Below are 14855 nucleotides of genomic sequence, written 5' to 3'. Positions count from 1 at the left end.
ACGGCCTTCATAGAAAAAAAAAGATTATCTTCAATCCATTTTTGCTGCATATTAATTAATGCATCTTTTTAGAGCTGTGTTAGACATTAGAAAAATTGCTAAAAAAATAATTTAAAATTCAGTATTTTTATGTTATATACTCTGTTTGAAATTCTATCGTCAACGTTCAATCAATCAATGTCTAAAAAACGCCGAAAAAATGTGGCATTCATCTTTTAAAAACCCATCTCGGTGGTATTTCCAGTTGGCAAAGACAACATAAATATAGAAATCATGAAACATTGTTGTTCCACAATTTTGCCACATTTTTAAACATCTTGCTTAAAAAAAATCTTCCAAACAAATTGTAAATTCTACAAATTTAAATATTTAGAGAAAATTGAGTAGTAATTTACTTCTTGATTCAAAATATTTGATTAAATTGAATCAAAACTAATAATTATTTTTGGCACTCTATATTCAAATAATCATAAGCTTATCAATAGTGCGCATGCGCGCACAGAGGTGCCATAAATTTCAAAACTTAAAAATATAAGTTTTGTAGCGAAATTACTCTATAATTCGAAATCTCTGTCTTTCTTTTAGAAACATTCAGGGGAATATACGAAAGCTTATATTTATATTAAAGATGAAAAATCGATAAATTCAAATGCACACGGCACATCTGCGTACACACACACCTGGATTTTTTTTCTTTTAATTTTAATTCGTATGAAGCTAGCTCTAATAAGTAAATATTAAATTTGATATATTTTTGACGATGCGGGAGGATGTTTTAAAAGAAATGATGAAATAATTTTCAAGGTTTTTAAAAAAAGTTAGCTTCTTTTATGCGAAAAAATTCAATAAAAAGTAAAAATTTTTACCAAAAAGTTGGTCAAATTTTACCAAGTTTTTTTTTGTCAAAGTCCAAAAATCTGGACTTAGCCTAAAAATTTACCTTGTCAATTTTTACCAAAAAGTTGGTCAAATTTTACCAAGTTCATTTTTTTTGTCAGAGTCCAAAAATCTGGACGTAGCCTAAAAAAATACCTTGTCAAATTTGACCAACTTTTTGGTAAAAATTGACCAAATTGCGTTTTTTTGTCTAAGTCCGAAAATTCGGACTTAACCTAAAAATAAAGTTGTAAAATTGACCACATTTTTGGTAAAACTTCCAAATGTGGTAAAATTTAAAAAAAAAAAAAATTTAAATTTAGGCTTCATTGTATAGAAATCATTATTTTAAAGTACTACAATTGATTATGAAGAGCTGTAATTAATTTAAAACACAAAAAACGGGGTTTTTTGTTTCGTCAAATTTTACAAAAAAAATGGTAAAATTTTACTAATTTTTCGGCTAAAATTTTTGCTGGTAAAATTTACCACGAAACTGGTAAATTTTACCAGCTTGACCAGCTTTACCACTTTTCCGGTAAAAAGGGTGAAATTTTGTGGTACTTCGTAGAACCTGGGCTTAGAACCATCAATTTGAGGGGGAGGGTTCTATTTCGTCCTATAACATTGCATTTGAAAGTATTCTTCCCTCCTCAAATATTGGCCAGTATATATATCCCTGATATCCTGGTAATTACCACAATCAGAAAAAATTTTACAAACGACAGTAAAACATTTTTATTTGTCGCATTCTAATGCTAATTCTTTACATTCTTACAAAATAACAACTTAAAAAATTTCGAAGATAAAATAAAATAAAAAATCTGAATATAAAAAGCCAAACTTTCACAAAGATGTCAGCATTAAAAAAAGCGGAGCTCTGTAATGGTAGGACAAACGAACATTTACACTTGTAGAGTGTTAGAACTGAATAAGAATAAGTTCGCAATTAATTTCAGTCTTTTCGCAAGTATGGACGCAAACCTTTTTATGTTAATTTGTGTAAAGTACTTGAAATCTTTTCTTGTTGCTAAATAATACTTTAGTTTTAAAAATGGAGCTTTTCTACGTTTAGGCTAGGTGGCCTTTGTATTTTATGAATGTGAAATATTAAATGAATGTTTTTGATAGTTAACTCTAATTTTTCACATGATATAAATATATTTTCCTTATAGTTTTCTTTTGAATTAGTTATTACAATGGACATATTATTACTTAGATCTTACACCATATTGATTGTTCTCCAACTTGTAGCAGGCTAACTTTCTTTACCCCATCCCTTTCCCTCCCACTGAATAACCGAACTGACCAATAAATGATACATGTTAGCAAGTTAAATTGACGACATTTTTTTCCCTGTTATAACATCCACGTATATTCTGCATTAATTGTATACAAAGACAAACAAGGATGACAATATCCATAAAAGCGAAGCACTTAAACAGTAGGACAAACTGACATTAACACTTATATAGTGTCAGAACTGAATAATCATAATATAAATGTATAAGAGTCAAAGCAAAAGTGTAAGTAAAATGTGTTGAAAAACTGCTTGATTCAGGATAATGTTTATGGACATACTTACATTTCTAGGACTTGATTATAGAGTTGCTTCGCTTATTACATTATACTTTGTTGTCCCAGGAATCAATATACCAAAAATCAGATCAATCGGATGATTAGATCACATACAAATTTGTTGTTAAAAAAGTAAAAAAATCAACATGTTTAAAATGGACGTACGGACATTTTGGTGATGATTATAGAGTTGCTACGCTTTCTAAATCGTACCTAACTATAAAAGGAATCACCATGCAAAATTTGAAATCGATAAGACAATTCTAACATGCCTAAATTAACGAAAAAAGCTATCCGTTACGGACGTACGGACGTACGGACGGACCGACCCTAATTATAGAAAAGCTTCGCTTTTAAAAAGGAATTGGATCAAAATTGTAGCATCTCTATAATAACACTTTTAAAGATAAGAGTGGCTGCACCCCTTGCATCTAGGATCTCAGTCTTTAAAGGGGTAAGAAAGAAAGCCTAAAATCGTCCCAAAGCTTTAAACAAAAAATGAAGAGACCCAAACCATTCCTGGACCTACATGAGGCTGCTTTAAAAAATATAGGAAGTATGTCCATATCATGAAACTTTGTATAATAGACAAAGCACGGAATATAGAATAAAAAAAACCAACATTTTAAGTTATATCTTTTGTGTGTGATTATAAATTAATATTATTACCGTCTAGCTGTTTTACAAATCTTAATAGATACGAAAAAACAGAAGAGATATTTTTGAGATTGGGATATTCAGCTCTATAATCTCATCACGGTCTTTACTTATTGAAAATTTTCATAATAATTTTATATATTTTTATCAACTAAAAAATTCACGAAACCTTTTAAGAACATTTCACAAAAATTGTTATTTATGTTCATTAATGTTATTCTTTGTCCAAACTTTAGATTTATTGAGATTTTAGGTTGTTTATGAACTAATTACAATTACAATGAGTCCTTTTGTACTTCATTGACCCTTAGTTTTGCTAATGATAATATAATTAGTTAGTTTAAAAAGAATTTGCCGTGTATTAAATGTCAGGTCAATTTTAGCAAAGCATATATAATTTTTGCTGTATGTAAGAAAGGTTGATCTTAATGTAACAAGGATGACAAATACCACTAACAGTAACCATAGTTTTTTAAAGATGGTATTGATGAATCTATAGAGCAGCTATACTCTTAAAGATTGTAAAAAAATCTTTAAAAGTTTTAACTAAAGTTTAAAAGGCTTGACAGATAAATGTTATACATATACTAGAGGCTACGCCCCTAGCATAAAAGGCCTCTGTATTCAACAGGGCTATGGGTGGCTAAAAAAATAGCTTTGATCCATTTTCAAACTTAAATTTGAAAAAATAGCCTAAAACCATTGCAGGACATATGTGAAGCTGACATTGAATAGAGAACCAAATAGGTTCAGTAGTTATCGAGATCTTAAGCTACAGACATAAAACCCTTACTACTTTGTTTGATAGGATTTGAAATAAAATACAAACAACAACCATAACAAGAAATCTGATTTTCTCTTAACTTAGTGATGACGTCATGTTGAACAAATTATATTCATAGAAAAGCTTTGCTTTGTATAAAAGGTTAATTATCAGTGTAATACCAACAATTAACCATTTTTGCAGATTATTAAAGGGCGTGCAGAGTTTATTTATTAGGACTTTAATTTGTCTAAAAACCTAAGCATTTTCATATTCTTATCATAATTATGCATAGGTCTATAATTTTTTTTGTGGGGCATAAACATTACAATTTGGCTATGTCCGTTCGGTAGTACAGCATTTGTATTTTGCTTCTGTGTTTAAAATATGGTTTGATATTTCAACTTTTGTGCTTCAAATACGTCTTTGACGTATTGGTGTTTGGTGTTTCTAAGTTTTGACTCAATTTAAACAAGCTTTTAGGTGAAAATATAGATTAATGACTCACCTTAAATGATAGAATTATATATTAAAATAATAAATATAATTTGAATTTGAAAATTTTAATTTATTTGCACAAGTGAAATGTTTTTGCCTACAATAATGGACTTTTTGCTTGGAAACCTAAACAAGTGTTTTTTTTATCAATATGCATATCATCATTCATCAGTCTCTCTATTTCATTTTTAATTTATTAAAATTTCAATTTATTGAATTTAATATTTTACAACTTTAAAATAGCTTTAAAAAGAATAGACTTCAATTTTCTTTTATGACAATGCCTATCTTTAAACAAATTTTACAGTTCCAGTACTAGTACGCCAGGTAGACTATGATAGTCTGGTATCAGCCTTAATATTAGCTTTCTATAGTTATCACTCAATCTGGCTAAACTTAAGACCTCTTCAAAGTTGGTAATATTTCTGCTAGAAATATCTTTAATCTGGTGTATCTTTCTTGGTCTTCCTGTAGGTCTTGGTTGCTTTGGTGTCCATTGGATCTAGTGTATTGTGCCGAGAGTGAGCACAAATGACGGATTTTTCACTTACCGTTACTTACGGATGAACTGATGGACATATAAAGCGAATAAAATAGCAGCTTCTCTCCTAAAGATGTTTTTTTTTGGAACAAATTGATCAAACTCTAAATAGAAGAAATAAAGTAAACAAACTTATATTCAAGCAAGGATTCATCTTTTTAAAAGTAAACTTTTATGAATACAATATGTTTACGAAGGATTCTCAAACAATTATTTTATACAAGTACTTCACTTAATTTTAGTTTTAAAAGATAGATCCCCAAAAACAAGGATGACAACATCAATAAAAGCAAAGCTTTGAAACGGTAAGACAAACGAACATTAAGACTTGTAGAGTGTCAGAATTGTATAAGAAGAATATAAATGTAAAAGTCTAAGCAAAATTGTACGTAAATTTGTTGCAAAACTGCTCAAATCTAGGATACTGTTTAAGGACATACTTAAATTTTTAGGACTTTGTTTCGGTACGCATGCCTTGCCGTACACGAAATCTTAATCTCCAAGCCCTCCGAATGACCAACATGTGAATGTTTACAAATGTGTATTTATTACCATGAAAACGGTGAATCTAAAACAAAAATATAAAAATTAATTACATAGTATTAATGGTTTATTATTTTTGTAGATCGAGGTTGCGTGATTTCAATTTAATTAAAAATATAAAATTTCTAAAAAACTTTAAATTGGCACGAAACATATTAAATAGCATCAGAAATTGATAATTTTAGATTCAAATGATCAATAAAATTAAGGAAAATATTCGTATGTCAAAAGTTAGCAGTTAAATGGTCTATTTGTTGAAAAATTAATGTTTTAAATTTCTTCGTGAAAATATACCATACTACACTTATTATTAAGAATTAAGATAAATTCTTACCACATTATGATGTCAAACTAAGCAGAAGGCTTATTTGAGATATTCCACACATCAGAGCGCATGTATATTCAAGCAATACATTATTTTCAATCACGTAGCTCTTCACGTGGGACTAATCAAAGGATAAGTGCGCGTTTCTTTTGTCTGTTTACAAGCCACGCGCCGTGCGGAGATAGTTAGGAATGCCGCGTAACACACTCATTCTCTAGGAAATTTGGTGTAAGGAAACAGGGATTAATGGGTTCGAACTTGCCAGGGAATACAAGAAAAACATACCGAAACACACCCGTCTATTCACTGGGAATCGAACACAATACCTCATCTTTGCAATATGCGTGCAGACAGTGTCCACTAAATCACAATCTCACAACACATAAACCACAAGAGTTTAAAATGTTATGGCCATAAGGCCTAAAATTAATTATGGTAACTCGCGAATACCACAATAACTCAAACCGAGTCCACTACCACATAAGGATAGGAATAAGGAATGGGAAAAGCATTCAATATACATGAATTGCACATTTACCACTCACACATCTCATTATATCATGGCCTCATAATCTCAATAAAATTAGAATTACAGACCATGTAATTGCGAATACATGAATTAATAATCAATAGTACCTAAACTTCAATTAGGCACCTACATAATAAAACAGGTAAATGATTTTTATACTAAAAATCGCATCAATAATTAAATAATCAACTCAAACTTTTAAATCAAAAGAAAGAAAGATTAAATAATGACATTTTTTCTACTAAATCTTTTTGCTAGAAAAGAAAAGTAAAATTTCATAAAAAACTTCTCAATAATTAGCATTTTCCAGCGGAAAAATACTCGGGCTTACATCTAAACATTTTTAAGATAAGATAGGTAAGATCCTTAAATCTAACATGTTTAATAAAATAGATACTTAAATCTAAATAAATATGACTGTAAAAAATCATCAAACTTCGGAAAATTAAAATTTCATAATTTTAAATCTTCGTGAATCAAAACTGCGTAAAATTAAAATTGCAATTGAAATATGCAATTTAATTTTACCAAAATAAAACAAAAGCTCAATTATAAGAAAAGAACTTCTCTAAATGCTGAGTTTGCAATTTCTCTCTGTTTTAAGAAGAAAGCAACTTGTACATATTCATATAGTCAAAATTAAGGCAATTTGGGGCCTCAGTTAGAATGAACCCCTCAAGATACAAACTAACCAATCTTTAAAATATTAATAATGCCATGTTCCAGCTATCCTGACGGACGTTATGTCTTTCCATCACAATTTTTTGATACTGCATAATTTCCGACAGGATTTCTGGCGCAGGGCTCCATCAACTGAAAATAAACATAATTAGTGATGTTTAAATCAAATCAAAAATTAAAGAATCATGAATAATTCAAGAAACTTTAGAATCATCAATCAAAGCAATCAAAATAAAATTATCTTATGCTTTAGTTTTGCCGTTCTGTAGTATGTCTGGCCGAGGTAACAGAGCTAAGATACACTATAGAGCGGTCTTATTAAGCTTAAATCTTCGAACTCAAAGAATCTACTTAATTCAAGGCGAAAAAAATCTGCATTTTTCTTTAGGTACATCGGTTAAAAGGTAAATAGTAATAATTTTAATATGCATATAATATTAAATTATTTATGTGATTGTAATAAATCTTAAAGAAATATTTAAATGATGTAAAAATCTCATTTTGTTAATTTCTTATCATATCAAATTTCAATCCAACAAGGATAAAAATGTTTATATCTGTGCAGGTACCTAGGAAATTTTCCGTGAAAAGAATCCCTGGTCCCGGAAAGACTTAAATCATTGAAAGAACTTGCATAAACGTATAAAAAACTTAAGTTTGCATTTCAAATGAAAAAAAACCTTGCATCGATTTGAAAGTTTAAACGAAATCGTATCAAAATTTGCGTTTTTTGTCTTTCGGAAAAAAATCTTAAGAAATGGTTAATTTCTTTTTACAAAAAATAAATACATTGAAGCAGTATTTTAATATATGCGATAAAAATGAAGGTAGAGTTAATTTAAAATATGCATAGTTTATCTTAAATTAATTCTGTGGCATTCAGATAAAATAATAATCAATATTTTAATAATACCATACATCGTGTTCATTATTATAAATGCTTAAACATGAACGAAAAATATATATACCTAGGAAAATAATTGCTAAAGTATTTTCTCAAGGTTTAAAATTGTCCGAAATCGCTAGGTACGTATATTACTACGAATCTCTGCTCTCGGAATAAAAAAAATCTTTACGCGTGGATTAATAGGAATCCCAGCTTCCGGAGTGAACAAAAAAAAACTTTGTACATGAATTGTTAAGAATCTCTGCCTCCGGAATGAAAGAAAATCTTTGATTTGCTTACAAATTTAAACAAATATCTTGATTTTTTGCGATAATCTTTTAAAATAATAATGAGGAATATCTTAAACATTATCATAATAATATTACATGTTGTGTTCTTTACTTTAATGCATTATTTCATATGAGAATCTGAGAAATAACATTTTTTTAAGTAAACGTGAACCATAAAAAAAAACTAGAAAAATAATTTGTAAAAAATCTATTTTTCTCAATTTAAAATTTGCAAAATCATTTGGTATTTAATACACACAAACTTTTGCTTTTCAAAATCATACTTAAAGAAACAAATCTTTTTAAAATCTGCTTTAAAAGTCTAAACAGTTTTGTAGAATTTTTGTGCTTAGGTATGAACAATAAAATTAGTTGAATAATGAATACTTATTCTTTACAGAACCCATTTGGTTCCCTTCACAAGCCTAATATATAACTTGTGATATTTTTTCTTTAAAGATCATTTTCACATAATAGTTCATGTTGTAGATTAGATATGTGTGGTTTGAAAAATTTCAATGACTTTCTGGCGGCAACACCCGCCATATTTCTACCCGCCAATGCAGGCCTCTTGCCCTGTGTCGGGCGGCAAGGTTGGCAGCAACCAAATCAATTCTTGATTCATAACACCACCAGGGCACGTAATAAAAGTGTGGCTGTCATAAAACTTAGAATCATCTACAGGCTTTTGTCCGGCCGGAACCGAAACTCCCGTCGGCTCTTGTCCGGCCGAGACCGAATTTCTTATCGGCTCTTGCCCAGCTGGAACCGAAACTCCCGTCGGCTCTTGTCCAGCTGGAACCAAAACTCTGATCGGCTCTTGTCCAGCCGGAACCGAAACTCCCGTCGGCTCTTGTCTGGCTGGAACCGAATCATTCAGCGGCTCAACACCCGCCGTAACAAAGTTATCAACGACTACAGTATCGTTACCAATATCATCAGGAATAACTGCAGCACAACTAACATCATTATCAATATTAGCCACGGCAACACCCGCCGTAGCCATGTTGTCAACGGCTGCGGCACTAGCAGAACCAAAAGGTTCATCAGCCGCGTTACAAGCAGAACCAACAGGTTCAATAATAGCATCACAAGCAGCACCAACAGTCGGCTGCGGCTGAACATCTGAGCAGACAACATACCTACTCTTTGCTAAACCATTAGCACTAACAGCAAAATATCCAGATCCAAACAGGCTGGAGTAAAGCATGGTTTCTCCTACTGAACGTTCAGAGTAGGGAAACATCGATGGGTGCAGGTGCCCTACGAGCAAATCAACCTGCCCATCAACCAAAGTAAAATCTTCAGGTTTCATATCAAACAAAACAGCTGCCTCCACAGGATTTATGGAGCAGATCGCCTCTTTTGGACCAATGAGAGGCACTACCACAGGTTCTAATATGTGATAATTCTTGTGTCGATCAATTAAACATAGCTTGACCGTCGGGAGACGTTTAACTTCACCGTCAGCTAGAGAAATTCTTGCTGAACGTCCAGTAAAAGGTAACTGAAGTTTATTAACAAGTGACTGGGTTACCATTGTGGTAGTTAAACCAGTGTCCCACATAGCGTTCACTGGGACCTTCTGGCGATTAATGTCAACAACGTCTAATTGTTGTAACATTAACATTAGGTTCGCCTCAGGGGAAGTGTGTACTTCATAGACGGCGGCAGCCATATCAACACTCTCATGCAAAAGGTTGTTATGGGCCTGACCACAATTGTCCACTTTGCAGCCGCCTATTACATCTGCCTTCGGGCAATCCACAGATTTATGCCCTTTTTGCAAACAAATCCAACAGCATCCAGCACTCTCCACAATACTCTTCCTGTCTGACACTGACAGGTCATGAAATTTTGGGCACTTGTAAAGTAAGTGCATCTCACTACAGCCATTAACAAAACATGACTGCTTCATCTTAGATTTACCAGGTTTACCTACGGCGGTAGCGGCTGTCGCAGGGTTACCTTTCTTCTTAGAGGGGGTGTCCATATCAGTCGAACACCTCATTAAAATGGCGCCACGCTGTTCTTCAATAATCTTTAACAGCTTTGGGACGTTTGGGACATCCATCGAGCCCAATGATAAATTGAGCTTATCTTGAAAATCACGTGGCAACTTCTTGGATAACATCTCAAGAAGTATCACAGTCAACCACTGGCTAGTGGTAACTTCATCATCTTCATCATCTTTAGTCAGCTGCTCCAGCTGGCTAACTGCTCCGCCAAACTCTGCTAACACAGTCACAATCTGGTTGGAGTCCGACGGTTTAGACTTCTTCTCCCATTGGTTGAAAAGGCAGAGCATCTGACGTGTTTTGGACTTAAAACGTGCGTCAAGGTAGGCCCACTGAGATTCATGCGATTGAATCTGAATTAACTGGAGTCTAAGCTCTTTATTTTTACAGACCTTTTCACTGCTCAACAATAACTGTAAATACGACGGGTCTTGTCCTACAGTAAGCTTTTTAAAAGTGTCTTTAAAACTTACATAGGAAGCTTCCAGGCCGTCGAAAGATGGAAGAAGACGTTCGTCGACACGATTCATATATCCTGGCGTGAACATAGAACCGGCGACGAACTGTGGTGTGCCAAACGGTGACACAAATGGCGATGCGGTCGAGGCACCCGCCGTCGTCGTGGGTGGCTTCACAGGTTCAAGCTTAACCTCAGCCAGACGTTTCATCAAAGCAGACAAAGTGTTTATAATTGCATCAGGCAAGGGAAAGTATGGCCCTTTAATAACTTTCACAATCTTCAAACATCGATCATAAAGTTCAGCCTGATGGTTAGGCAAATTATCACCAACAACATCAACAACACTTTGAATGTCACTAAGCTCTTCTATAGCATCAAGAGCATCTTTCAAAGAACTATAGTCTTTTTGTACAGTAACTATATCAGAATAAATGTCACTAAACTCATCAAGCTCTTGGATTCTCAAACCAAGCTTGCTAAAACCGACCATGATGCTGTCAAATGTCTCGAACTTGTCATGGACAAGGATTGATTCCTTAGTGAGATGTCTAACATTAAGTTCTGAAGTATCACTGACCAACTTCATCACTCTATTTAGCTCACTGGTTAGGGCATCAACGGCTGGACGCAGCCGCTTACTCAATTGTTCACCTTTATTCTTTTTAGGACCCATAATTGTCACTAAAGTTAACTGTACTGATTATGACTATAATAATAATGTGTGGTAAGGTATCACAACCAACACATTCACAAAACTTCACAGAATGTTCTTAGCTGCATCTGTTCTGTCTTGTTTTCATTGTTTCGGTACGCATGCCTTGCCGTACACGAAATCTTAATCTCCAAGCCCTCCGAATGACCAACATGTGAATGTTTACAAATGTGTATTTATTACCATGAAAACGGTGAATCTAAAACAAAAATATAAAAATTAATTACATAGTATTAATGGTTTATTATTTTTGTAGATCGAGGTTGCGTGATTTCAATTTAATTAAAAATATAAAATTTCTAAAAAACTTTAAATTGGCACGAAACATATTAAATAGCATCAGAAATTGATAATTTTAGATTCAAATGATCAATAAAATTAAGGAAAATATTCGTATGTCAAAAGTTAGCAGTTAAATGGTCTATTTGTTGAAAAATTAATGTTTTAAATTTCTTCGTGAAAATATACCATACTACACTTATTATTAAGAATTAAGATAAATTCTTACCACATTATGATGTCAAACTAAGCAGAAGGCTTATTTGAGATATTCCACACATCAGAGCGCATGTATATTCAAGCAATACATTATTTTCAATCACGTAGCTCTTCACGTGGGACTAATCAAAGGATAAGTGCGCGTTTCTTTTGTCTGTTTACAAGCCACGCGCCGTGCGGAGATAGTTAGGAATGCCGCGTAACACACTCATTCTCTAGGAAATTTGGTGTAAGGAAACAGGGATTAATGGGTTCGAACTTGCCAGGGAATACAAGAAAAACATACCGAAACAGACTTGATTATAGAGATGCTTCTCTTATAACATTGCACCTTGTTGTAATAGTATTTAACCGTATTTTAAAAATCAGATGAATACGATTATTACATTACATAAACAAATTTTGTCTAAAAAGTTAGAAAAGCTTTGAAATTTTAAAAAGCAAAGCTATCTATAATCAAGGTTGATCCGTCCGTACGTAAAATTTAACATGAAAATTTTTGTGAGATTAAGTTAAGTGAAATCTTTAATGTGTTTGAAAATATTTCAGAATAGGTATAACACAAATTCAGATGATTTTGTCTTAACTCTATTGGTGTTTTATGGTTAAGCATTGACTTTAAGGAACCACAGACCAAAGATCTTATTACTAGAGACATCCAACCATTACCAGGACCAATCAACAACAGGTATGAATATAGATTTATTGTCTTTAGGCTATTAACATACTACTGAAATTACAATGATAATTAGTAATATTTTAAACATCAAGAGTATCTTTTAATATCAGATTATTCAATATTTTTAAGACCAAGACTTTGGTTTTGTTTAATAATCTACGAAGCTCAATACATAAATCATTGGGTTAAATTTAAAAGTAAAGGAACACAGTAATAGTGTCTGACTGATTATGACGTAACAAAAAAAATTAGCCAATTAGAGGCCGTTATTGACCAATGGTAAAATTTATAGTGGCCTTTCATTGGCTAATTTTTTTTGTTACGTCATAATCAGTCAGACACTATTACTGTGTTCAAAGTAAAGAATATTGTTTGGCTTAATTACACTTCAATTAAAATATAATAACGCAGTTTTATAGGTATATCAACGAATAAACAATTTCCTTGATTCATATCTGTTTAAAGTTTTCTATTACTGGCTAAAAAATGCCTCTTTTTAAACCTATGAAATTTCCCTATAAACACACGCCTGTACATACAGGGGGGCTGATAAGCACCTGAAGTGTTTTTTTGGTAAAGCTCCTGGAAAGAATGCCGCTGAATGCACATTTCATTGCGATAAGGATTTAGGAGAATGTTAATTCTGAGCTTGAAGAACTGAAAAAAGCCTCTCTGAAAAAAGGGTGAGACAGATTTGAAACATAAATATTTAATAAATTTTTTATATGTATTACACGTATCAATTTTTAATTAGGTATAACTTTTCCTCATTATAATTAATTGATTTAGAGTATTGTCTATTTTTTTCTACTTGGTTTTTAAAAGTGAAGCTTTTCTAATATTAAGGGTCGGTCCGTCCGTACGTAACGGATATCTTTTTTCGTTAATTTAAGCATGTTAGAATTTTCCTATCGACTTGCATGGTGATTCCTGTAGTAGTTAGTAACGATTTAGAAAGTATAGCAACTCTACAATCAGAATGCCCGTACGTCAATTTCAAACATTTTGATTTTTAACTTTTTTTAACAATCATTTTTAATTATTCGATTGATCTGATTTTTTTAATAATGATTTCTAGGACAACACAATACAATGTTTTAAGCAAAGCATATCTATTATCAAGTCCTAAAAATGTAAGTATGTCTTTAAACATTAATATCGTGTATTTAAGCAGTTTTCAACAAATCTATTTACAATTTTGTTTCGACTTTTATAAATTTAAATTCTGATTATTCAGTTCTGACACTGTAAAGTGTTAATGTTCGTTTGTCCTACCTTTTCCGAGATTCGTTTTAATGGATGTTTTAATGCAAGTCTGGCTTTAATAACATTATTGTACAGGGTCTTTCAAGATAAATGTATTTTTAAAAACATAATTATGCACAGAAAAAAAAACAATTTATATATTTGGAAAGCTTGTTAAATAACATTTATTTTTCAAATATTTAAAATGAACTAAAATTGCTTACCGTCCTGAACAACTTAACCTTATAGATCTTTTGACTTGAACATTAAAAAAGGATTACTTGAAACATAATTTTTGTTAGGTAATATGATTATATAGTTTTTTACCTTAACAATCATGGCAAAAACATCAAGATCCTCTAAAAAAATTGATCTATCAGGTAGGGATATCTCATGATTCTGCCCCTCCCCCCCCCCCCCACTAGAATCTGTCCTATTCGATTTATTGCAGTTTTCTGTGAAATGTTCCTGGTAACGATTTTCTCAAAAATATATGAACTTTTAAGGCTGCTAACAGATTAATCTCGCAAAAAATTTTAACTGACTAAAGAAGGCTTATAAATAATCTGGAATAGACATCATTCAAAAATGCAAAATTACCTTGCAATGCACAAAAAGGCGCAACAAAGACTTAATTTATGAGTTTTTTCTTCAGTGAACCTTTAATTGTGCATCATTGGATCTTGGCTATTCCAGATTATCTATAGACCTTTATAAAACGGTATGACATGTGCGTTCATCCGTTTGCCATCTAGGAGCCTTTAAAATTCATAGATTATTGGAGATAATAGCTACCAGAAACATTTTACCGTGAACTTCAACAAATACAACCTATTATGTAAAGTAGTTAAACTTTTTGTCTGTAGCGATTTCGATAATTACTGAACTTCTGAGTTCTCAATTTCAGGGAAGCTTCACATGAAGGTTTTGAAATCTCTTATTTTTAGTTTAAGTATTATAGTGGTTTTAGTTTATTTTCCGCCTTTTTTCCCTGTATGCTAGGAGAGCAGCTGCTTGTTTTGTGTATATGAAAAGAAGGTTTACTATGGTTAATATGATTATTTTCCTGTTTTAAG

Source organism: Acartia tonsa, chromosome 6 (assembly GCF_053477335.1).
Source record: "Acartia tonsa isolate MP-2025a chromosome 6, ASM5347733v1, whole genome shotgun sequence".
In the NCBI taxonomy this organism is placed as follows: Eukaryota; Metazoa; Arthropoda; class Copepoda; order Calanoida; family Acartiidae; genus Acartia; species Acartia tonsa.
This window is presented reverse-complemented; position numbering follows the sequence as displayed.